This window comes from Triticum dicoccoides, chromosome 5B (genome assembly GCF_002162155.2).
Source record: "Triticum dicoccoides isolate Atlit2015 ecotype Zavitan chromosome 5B, WEW_v2.0, whole genome shotgun sequence".
Taxonomy (NCBI): Eukaryota; Viridiplantae; Streptophyta; class Magnoliopsida; order Poales; family Poaceae; genus Triticum; species Triticum dicoccoides.
The window spans coordinates 557,720,118-557,728,580 of record NC_041389.1 but is presented as its reverse complement, the minus strand read 5'-3'; positions in this window follow the sequence as shown (position 1 = coordinate 557,728,580).

Sequence of the window (8,463 nt, the reverse complement as noted above, 5' to 3'; positions counted from 1 at the left end):
AGCGGGTATGCCTAGTCCCTTATTTAATAAGAGGACTCGGATTTCCAATTCATCCGTTTCTCCGAGGGCTACTGGAGTTTTACGGCCTCCAGCTACACAACCTCACGCCTGCCTCCGTATTGCATATTGCGGGCTTCGTGGCCCTCTGCAAGATGTTTTTGGGCATCGAGGCCCATTTCATGCTGTGGAAGAGGTTGTTCTGCCTTGTGCCCCGCTCTCCGGAGGGGTCAATTTATCAAGTGGGCGGAGCCGAACTATGGCGCATCGCCAGGACCGGATATCTATACGGAACCCCAAATAAGGCGTCTAAGGACTGGCCTTCAGAATGGTTTTATATAGACGATGTCCCCCTGCCGGACCCTGTATGGATCGGCCTCCCTGAGTTCAATAATGCTCCGTTGAAGAAACGCCCGAGCTGGCGCCCACGGAACCCTCAGAGGGAAACTAACAGGGACGTCCTTTACCTGATGAGCCGGATAAGGTTGTTGGCTCATTCCGGACTGACCATGATCGAGGTCATGCCACATGCATTATGCGGGGGGTGCAACCGCTTCAGTACAGAGGCCACCCCATGTGGGATTTCAACGGGGAGGACGACGCCACCCGGTGCGGTCGCAAGGGGTCAGATTCTGCTGCCACTCTAACGAAGATCTTATCCGCTTTGTACAAGGGAGAAGAAGAGGAATTCCTCCGTGTCAACCCACGGGGTGGATTCTCCATGTACAATCCTCCAAGCTGGGTGAGCGAACATTTTAACGCAGGAGCTGCGCCAGACTGTGAAGGAGATAAACAACCCTTCTCCACAACCCGAGGACCCGGAACGGTCCCTCGACCCGGACTCCCAAGAGGACCCGGACTTATGTGTGGAGCTAATTGATGGGGTGTTTCATCAATTAAGTAAGGACAATACCTTAGTGGCCATTATGGCCGACTATCCCAGACTACTTCCAGCCTCAAAGGTAACCGAGACCGAAGTCCCAGTACTTTCAAGAGGATCCATCCATGCTTTATTTTAATTGCCGTAAACCAATAGTGTTTCATTTTGCAGGGGAAATCCTTGAGGCGGAGGGCCGAGCCCGCGGTGGGTAGCCAACAAGGGCCATTGAAGCCAGGCAGGCTAAAAAGGAGTGCAGACCGGATCAAGACTCCAGCGCAACGGTACGGCGTGCAACTTTAACGCCTAGGGTTTATGCCCTTAAGTCATACTAACGCTCATGCTCTCCTTAGGAAGAAGAGCGCCCGCCGGACTATATCCACCGGCCAGGCTGCAAGGCCGGGTCAGGAAGCGGAGGCGAACATGGGGCGTGCACCGGACGTTCCTCCGACAGAGGACGCGGACGGGCTATCTGCCACCCATTCAGAGGTGGAGAGTGCCATGAACCACAGGCGTCGCCGGACTGTTCTTCGTGACGCATGTTTTTCCCAAGAGGCGTTGGACGCCTTTAATACGGGAGATGCGTACCTCCGTGCCGCTCAAAATGGTCTAGCCAGAGCCATAGAGCAGTATGTGAAAGACATACAGGTGAGTAAATCTGATGGTTATATATGTCAGTAGCCCCCGAGACTTGAAACAGTTAAGATAACTGATTTAAGGATCATATGTTATGCATGATCTTACAAAAAAGAATACGCAACTGTCCCAGGAGCTGGAAGAGTGCAAGGCCCAACTGGAGGCCGCACTGGCCGCTTCAGAGAATGCCAAGGGGACCCCCTCAGGTAATATATGCTTCGAAAGATAATTCTGTTGTGAAGTGCGGCATGTGTGCAATTCTGACAATAACAGTGCAGATGGGGCCGGAGTGAATCCGGACAAGCAACAACTCCCACGCCAGTTAAAGGCCGGCGAGAGCGTGCTGACGAGGGTGAGGCAAGAGAAGAACAAGCTTCAAGACGCCAATACCCAGCTGGGCGAGGAACTAAAGGATGTTCGTGCTCAGCTGTCTGATTCTGTAAAGGAGAATCGGTGACTTCGACGCGGCATTTTTAGTAAGTGCTTGAACGAATCTTCGAAAAAAGAGTTCGCCGAGGAAGTCGATTGACAGAGCTATGTCTGCAGATATGCTGACAGGTCGTCCTGCGGAGGAAATGCCCGGTTCAGCGGGGGACCTTCTTCCCGAGCTGTTGCAACTGCATGAACAAGTTCAGCAGGCGATGCAAGGTGTCGTCCAGGCTATGTGGCCATCCCTCTCCATGCCCGAAGTCCTCGGAGAGCTTGCAGAGAAGCTGAAGGGAGTGCGGCAGCGCTTCCAGTTATGGAAGATATCGGCCTTCCGTCAAGGTGCCAGGGAGGCCTGGGCCATGGTGAAGACTTGGTACACGAAGGCTGACCCGAACCACATGGCCGAGGTCGGCCCTGTGGGGCCCGACGGGAAGGAGATCCTTGTCAGTTTAGTGTATGGCCAGGTAGAGCTGGCTGCCAAGTATTCCCAACAGGACTGTAAATTAGACAGCCTGTTGGATGGTATTGAAGAAGAATATACCTAGTCAAATTGACTATGTAATTTAAAATGACATGTGAAATGCCTTCTAGCCGGATTGTAGATTGTTTGTCATTGCGGACCTTTTCGCTTCAACCTCTAGACCCGATAGTCCGTAGTGTGTCCGAATACCCTCTCGGTTACGTAAGAACCGGGGCATGCATGGAGACCAGGCGTAGGGGTCATAAGTGCTTTAGCAGACAAGTGCCCAACTAGTTATGTTATATTACATGGTTAGTAAGAAACATCTTCCAGGGAGAATAGTTCCGTTAGGGGTTCCTTTCCCTGGGAGGCATGCCCTAAGGTGCATGTCCGGACTGCGAAAAGAAAGCAGAAAAGCATCTGGGGGCAGATAAATAAACAAGTGAAAAATCATCTTTTAGTTCACCGACCGAATATTCCCTTAAGAACGCTAGCTTTCGGCTTCACCCAGTCTGAGGTACACATCCGGCTGACCCGGCAGTAACAATCACATAGGTGCTCCCTTTACCACCTAGCCGAACAAATGGGAACGTAGGGGTAAGCACAGGAGCCAGGCAACCCAGCTTGGCCAAAACTTAAGTCATATCGATGCATATAATGGTGTATAAAAGGTTCATGCGGTAGTGTCACACATGTTTTGGGCATGAGGCCCGTTTATATAAACTTCTGATAAAGAAGCCCCCAGGTATAATGAGCGCGGGTGGCGCGTCAAGTATGTGCGAACAATGCGCAGACAAGCCCCTAAAGGCTTGGGAGAAAAAGGGGGAGAAGGAGAGAAATACCAGGCAGCTAATTTGAAATAAATAAATAAAAAGGGACAAAGGAAGGAGACGAACACAGAGTCCGGCGCTAGCCGTAGAATCTTCGTAGGCGTGCTGCGTTCCATGGGTTCGGCTCGAGTCGGTTGTCCAATGCGTTTCACAGACGGTACGCTCCGCCAGTCAGGACTTGGTCGATTATGAAGGGACCCTCCAATTTGGGCTTTAGTTTGTCCTCTTTCTTGTCCGGCAGGCGTAGAACTAGTTCGCCAATGTTATAAGTTTTGGCCCGTACTTCTCTGCTTTGATATCTTCGAGCCTGCTATTGATAAAATGCGGAATGGGCTTTTGCCACGTCGCGCTCCTCCTCCAATGCGCCCAAGTTGTCCTGCCGATCGAGCTCGGCTTCTCTTTCTTTGTACATGCGCACGCGAGGTGAGTCGTGAATTATGTCGCAGGGCAGGACTGCCTCTGCGTCGTATACCATAAAAAATGGTGTGAATCCGGTAGTGCGATTCGGCGTGGTCCGCAGCCCCCAGAGTACGGAGTCGAGCTCCTCTACCCAGTGTGTGTTAGATTCCTTGAGGGATCGCACTAGTCTGGGTTTGATGCCGCTCATGATGAGACCGTTGGCTCGCTCGACTTGACCGTTAGTTTGTGGGTGATAGACTGAAGCGTAGTCGAGCTTAATGCCCATGTTTTTGCACCAGAGTTTAACTTTGTCGGCCGTAAAGTTTGTGCCGTTGTCAGTGATGATGCTGTGGGGGACGCCGTAACAGTGTACAACCCCGGATATGAAGTCTATCACCGGTCCGGATTCGGCCGTCTTAACAGGCTTGGCCTCTATCCATTTGGTGAATTTGTCCACCATGACCAGTAGATATTTTTGCTTGTGGGTTCCTCCTTTAAGGGGTCCAACCATGTCAAGCCCCCAGATCACAAAAGACCAGGTAATGGGTATGGTTTGTAGGGCGGTAGGTGGCATGTGGCTTTGATTAGCGAATAATTGGCAACCGACGCATCGCTGGACTAAGTCCTGAGCGTCTGCCCGGGCCGTCGGCCAATAAAATCTGGTACGGAAGGCCTTGCTCACAAGGGCTCGGGCTGCGGCGTGGTGCCCGCCGAGTCCGGCGTGAATTTCAGCCAGAAGGTTCCGCCCTTCCTCTTCGGAGATACATCTTTGAAGGACTCCGGTGGTGCTTTTCTTATAAAGCTCTCCTTCGTGGACTTTATAGGCTTTAGATCACCGCACTATGCAGCATGCCTCATTTTGGTCCTCGGGAAGTTCCTGCCTAGTTAAGTAGGCTAAGAATGGTTCTGTCCACGGGGCAATTACTACCATTGTTACGTGGGCTGAGGGTGTGACTTCATTGACGGAGTCTTCAGTTGTGTCAGGGTGTTCGGGGTCAGGTGATGCGGCTAGGTCCGGATTGTGATTTCCGGATTCCCCTTCCCACTGTACGGATGGCTTGAATAGCCTTTCCAGGAAAATGTTGGGGGGGGGGGACTGCATCGCGCTTTGCGCCGATGCGTGCCAGGACGTCTGATGCCTGATTATTTTCCCGGGCTATATGGTGGAATTACAGCCCTTAGAACCGAGCTGACATATTTAGGATGGCGTTGCGATAAGCTACCATTTTCAGATCTTTGGCATCAAAGTCCCCATTTTTTTGGGATATCGCGAGGTTCGAATCCCCCCGCACCTCTAGGCGTTGAATGCCCATGGAGACTGCCATCCGGAGGCCATGTAGCAGGGCCTCGTATTCGGCTGCATTGTTGGAGTCCGTATACATTATCTGGAGTACATATTGAACTGTATCTCCTGTTAGGGACGTCAAGACGACGCCAGCCCCCAGACCCGCCAGCATTTTGGAGCCGTCGAAGTGCATGGTCCAATTGGAATATGTGTCGTACTCTTTAGGGAGTTCGGCTTCAGTCCATTCAGCGACAAAGTCGGCCAAGGCTTGCGACTTGATGGCTCGCCGTGGCTTGTATGTTATGTCGAACGGTAGGAGCTCAATGGCCCATTTGGCAATCCGGCCCGTTGCATCGCGGTTGTTTATGATATCGTTAAGAGGTACTTCGGAGGCTACTGTTATCGAACACTCTTGAAAGTAGTGTCGTAGCTTCCGGGATGCCATGAACACTGTGTATGCTATCTTTTAGTAATGCGGGTACCGGGACTTGCATGGAGTGAGGATAGTGGACAAGTAGTATACTGGTTTCTGGACAGGGAATTTGTGTCCGTCCGTTTCTCGTTCGACGATGAGGACTGCACTTACAACTTGGTGAGTTGCCGCGATGTATAACAACATTGGTTCGCCGATGTTAGGCGTGGCCAGGACAGGGTTTGTCGCCAGTATGGCTTTTATTTCTTCGAGTCCGGCCGTGGCGGCGTCCGTCCACTCGAAGTGTTCGATGCGCCGGAGGAGGCGGTAAAGGGGTAATGCCTTTTCCCCCAAGCGGGAGATGAAGCGGCTTAGAGCCGCCACGCATCCAGTCAATTTTTGTATTTGCTTGAGATCTTTTGGAATATCCAATTGTGACAGAGCTCGGATCTTGGCTGGGTTTGCTTCAATTCCTCTACCGGATACGATGAAGCCCAAGAGCTTTCCGGCTGGTACGTCGAAAACGCATTTTTCCGGGTTGAGCCTAATGTCATATGTTCGGAGGTTATCGAACGTGAGCCTCAAGTCGTCTATTAGAGTTTCGACGTGTTTAGTTTTGACGACCACGTCATCCACGTATGCTTCAACCGTCTTGCTGATCTGGTTAGCCAGACATGTCTGAATCATGCGCTGATATGTTGTGCCGGCGTTTTTGAGCCCGAAGGGCATTGTGTTGAAGCAGAATGGGCCGTATGGGGTGATGAATGCCGTTGCGGCTTGGTCTTACTCTACCATCTTGATTTGGTGGTAGCCAGAGTATGCATCGAGGAAACACAATGAATCGTGTCCTACAGTGGCATCGATGATTTGATCGATGCGGGGGAGGGGGAAGGGATCCTTTGGGCAGGCCTTATTTAGGTCTTTGAAATCGACACATAGGCGCCAGGATTTGTCCTTCTTTGGTACCATTACCAGGTTTGCTAGCCAGTCCGGATGTTTTATATCTCTGATGAATCCGGCTTCCAGTAGTTTGGCTAGCTCCTCTCCCATGGCTTGTCTCTTAGGTTCGGAGAAACGCCGAAGAATCTGCTTAACGGGCTTGAATCCTTTTAGGATGTTCAGGCTATGCTCGACCAGCCTGCGTGGGATTCCTGGCATGTCTGAAGGGTGCCAGGCAAAAATGTCCGAATTTTCTCGTAGGAATTCTCTGAGTGCGGCGTCTACATCAGGGCTTAGTTGTGCCCCGATGGAGGCCGTTTTTGTAGTGTCCGTTGGATGGACTTGGAACTTGACTATTTCGTCTGCTGGCTTGAAGGAGGTGGACTTGGATCTTTTGTCGATTATCATGTCGTCCCTGTCCACCGTGGAGCGCAACATAGTTAGTTCCTCGGCCGCCAGGGCTTCGGATAATGCCTCGAGGGCCAGTGCGGCTGTCTTGTTTTTGGCGCGGAGCGCTGTGTCCGGATCACTAGCAAGAGTGATGATTCCATTGGGTCTGGGCATTTTGAGCTTCATGTACCCGTAATGGGGTATAGCTTGAAAAATTGTGAATGCTTCTCGCCCTAACAGAGCGTGGTTTCCGCTGCTGAACGGGGCCACTTGAAATGTGACCTCGGATCTGTAATTATCCGGCGTGCCGAACACCACATCCAGTGTGATTTTCCCTGAACAGCACGCTTCCCGGCTGGGGATTATTTCTCTAAAGGTTGTGTTGCTTCGCTCAATGCGGCTCCAGTCTATTTCCATTTTTCGCAGGGTTTCCTCATAGATGAGGTTCAATCCGCTCCCACCGTCCATGAGTACCTTTGTAAGCCGGAAGCCGTCCACTATTGGACTGAGGACCAGTGTGGCTGGTGCTCGGGCTGTCCGGAATTTAGGTTCGTCATTGGCATTAAAGGTAATAGCCGTGTCACTCCATGGGTTTATTGTCGCTACTTGGTATACTTCGGTAAGGCCGCGGAGCGTTCATTTCCTTGCATTATTTGATGCGAAAGTCTCGAAGACTGTTGACACCGTACTGGCGTTTCTGGGGTGGTGCTCTGCGGATTCTGGAGTTAGGAGCTCCTCGCCACTTCTGGCCACCTGCCGGAGTATCCAACATGCTCTAAGGCTATGAGTTGGTGTGACGCCCTCTGTATTATGAATTTTACAGGGTCCATTGAGCCATCCCTCCAGTACGGTTCCATACCCTATAGAGGGTTTTTGTCTTTTGCTCTTTGGCACAGGTGCCTGGCGATAATGCGCCCTTTTGTTCCCGATTGAGATTGTATTCGGGGTCGGATTGTCCCAGAATTTTGTTTCGGTTTTCCGAACGCTTTCTGTCGCACAGTACTTTCGTACTATGGATGTCAAGTCGGCGAAGCGTGTAATTTCGCGGCGACTTATGGCGTTGAGGATTCCGATGTCCGTGTAGTTGTTACAGAAGAATGAAATTGCATCCCTCTCGCGACAGTCCTTTATCCTGTTCATAACCAGGAGGAATCTGGCCCAGTAATGGTGTACTGTTTCCCTGGGCTCTTGCCGAATTTGGGATAGATCCCTTATATTTGGGTGGGCGGGTGGATTTAAATCCGGAACCTCGCCCGATCTAAGACTCAGGGGCCAAGAAATTTCTGAACTCGGAAGCTTGTTTTCTCGGGCGTTATCCAGTGAATCAAGCCCGCTGCCTGACTTTGGGTTCAGGGCTCGGGCGACGTCCTCCCCTCCGCGGATGTCCGGCTTGGAGGGATCAGGAATCCGGACACATCTGGTCCTTAGGATGGGTGAAGATTCGCCGCATTGTTCCTCCACCACTTCAACGTGGTGGGTGACCTGGGGAGAGTCAATCTCTCTCAGATTGGGTTTAAGCCCAATCTGGCCGTAATATGTAGCGACTCCCAGGGCGGCGATGTGATCCAAGAGCTCGTTTAAGGAAGAGAGATCCATCGGATCTAACTGCTCGGCAAGTTCCAAGCTGATGTGGAGATTGCTTCGATGACCCGAGAGGTCATCGTCGGTGCGGCGGCCGAACAAGCGGTCATAAGAAAACTGCCTAGCCGGAGAGTTTGGCCGACAGCCAAAGCTCCTTTAGCAACAGCGTTGTCCTTAAAGACGGGGTGCGGCATCCTTCCTGAGGGTGACGACACAGAGGAACTCTCA